Consider the following 2,622-nt stretch of genomic DNA (forward strand, 5'->3'; position numbering starts at 1 on the left):
TTTCCACAGCAATTTACCATTCTCATCAGCAACTTAGCCCTCCTACGTTAAAGGTTTGCTCATCTATCACTTCCTAATTGCCCACAATGCCCTTCTCTGCAGGTCTCCTCCCAACTTCATGACTCTCCCCCCCCCTCCTCTTTTCCTTATCGTAACTCACTGTCTCTTAGTACTGCTTGTATGTGCTTGGGTATGAGGCCATCCATTGGAGCACAGGCTGCCTCTTAGTAGCCACATACCTCAGGGCAAAATGATTCTTCTTCCCTCAGAACACATCAGTTGCCTATTGTGCCTCTGCTTGGGGTGGGGTCATGAGCCCCACAGCTACCGTGAGTTTCTGAGTCCATTAGCCATGTCAAATCCAGACGACAGCATTTTACAGCACTCCTTTGTATCCTCCACCTTTTTATGATGTTTTCACCCCTCTATTTCGGTAGGGGAGGTTGACACGTCTGTTGTGGTTAGTTTTGAATGTCTAATTTGCCAAAACTTAGAGTCACCTGAGAAGAAAGCCTCACTGAAGGAATTGTCCAGATCAGATTAGCCTGTTTGTCTATCTGGGAGGTTGTGTTGACTGCTAACTGAGGTGGGGAAGATTCCCCCTGTGTATGGGAGGCACCATTTCATGGGCTGGGCCCTGAACTATGTAAGAATCAGGAATACGGAGTATAAGCATCAAGCAAGCAGGCAAGGATGCATTTGTTCTTTCTGCTCATGACTGTGGATGTGATGTGAGTGGCTGCTTGAGTTCCTACCTTGACTGCAGAAAGTAACTTGTAACCTGGAATTGTAAACCCTTTCTTCACTGACTTGCTTTTGTTGTCAGAGCATTTTATTACAGCGACAGAATTAAATCAGAACTCAGACTGGGACCAGGAAGCAGGGCTGTTGCTTTGATGAATTTAACCATGTTATTTTCTGGGTGGAGATAGAAAACTTCTGGAGCTTAGGGCTGGAAAAGCCATTGAAGCTATGAGCAGCGCTTGATGACCTGTTCTGATAGACACGTGGAAGATGGGAAATGTTGACAGTGGAGAATCAGGTCAAGGGTCAAAAGAGCACGGGGGGGGGGGGGCTTTGCGGTCAACTGGACTAAGGCAAATTCATGTGGTGTGTTGGCCTAGAGATCTGTTACATGTTTATTATACTGGAGGTGACTGTCAAATAGCTCAACATTGTTGAAATGAAGCCTTCCATGATTCATCTGGACAAGAGGAAACTTTCCTCAGTGTGGGCACCTAGAGACTGAGGCAGCTGCGTCTCAGCAGAGCTCGTACATGGGGCAGTCATCTAAACAGTCCTTGTCTTGACGACATGAAGAGTGCAAGGATGAGGGGGTCTAACATAGAGCGTAACCGAGGCTTGCCGCCGTGTAGGATGCTTGAAGTCCCTGCAGCAGTCCTGAGAGGCCACTGGTGAAGGGAAACCCTCGATTGCATTTGAGACCACAGGGTAGTGAAGAGTCCACGGCTGTGGTTGATCTACCAAGGACAGGTATCGGTAGGAAGTAGACTGTGGCCTCAGAGGAAAACTGTATGATACTGATGGAGCTGGATAGCAGAGGCCCCCAAACCACTTGTGGCTCAGAAGATGAGGTATAGATGTTGAATCACAGATTGGTATTTATACTGCTGGACTTTGGTTTTTGCTTAGGTGCTATGCCCCATTCTTGCCTTTTTGGAATAAGTGTATAACTCATTTTTTTATTTACAGGAGTTCACAATTAAAATTCTTTAGACTTTAAAGACATTATGGGATTAACCTGAGACCTTGGGGACACCTGGAAAGAGAAACTCAGTTGAGGAATTATCTAGATTTGGTTGGACCATGTTCATGTCTGTGGGGAACTGTCTTGATTGTTCATTGATGAAGGAGGACTCAGTCCACGGTGGGTGGCTCTGTTTCATCAGCTGGCCCCTGAAGAAAGCTAGCTGAAACAATGTTTTGATTTGTGTCTCTGCTCTTAGTTAGACATGGCCAGCTGTCTCAGGCTTCTGCTTCTATGACTTCCCTCCACCCATTGACTTGTAACCTGGGATTGTGAGATAAAACAGCCTTTTCCTCCCTAATGTGCTTTAGCAATAGAAATGAAACTAGGATAAAGTCCCATTTAGGGCTGAGCACCTACAGGCTCTTATTCTAAGCACTTTGAGCAGTCGAGTTCCTTCATTAACCATTGCCTTCTGTGAAAGAATCCCCCTTGACCAATGCTGAGAGCAGCACAAATCCATGGCCATAAAACAATGCTTAGAAAGCAGTTTGACATCATTGCCCATTTAGAAAAAACAACAATCATTTATCTTATGTTGATTTTTAGTAGGTCATAATGTGTTTAGAAATCAATTTCAGATTTTCTAATATCATAAAATATATTTTGTATGTAAGCTCTAACTTTCTGATTTTCATTGGTTTCTACTGTAACAGCTGCCTTTTGCCTCTGGTTTTATTAAATTGGGTCTTCCCTATCTCTGTGTTGGTTAGTTTGGTTAAGGGTTTTTCTATCACATTTAACTTTGATTTTTTGTGTTGTAGCCTTTTGATTTTTTTTCCCACTTCTTCCCACTTCACTAACCTCTTCCCTGCTCTTCATGATCTCCTCCCTGTGCTGATTTGGGGTTTGGC

Source organism: Psammomys obesus, unplaced genomic scaffold (genome assembly GCF_907164565.1).
Source record: "Psammomys obesus unplaced genomic scaffold, mPsaObe1.curated_primary_1811, whole genome shotgun sequence".
Taxonomy (NCBI): Eukaryota; Metazoa; Chordata; class Mammalia; order Rodentia; family Muridae; genus Psammomys; species Psammomys obesus.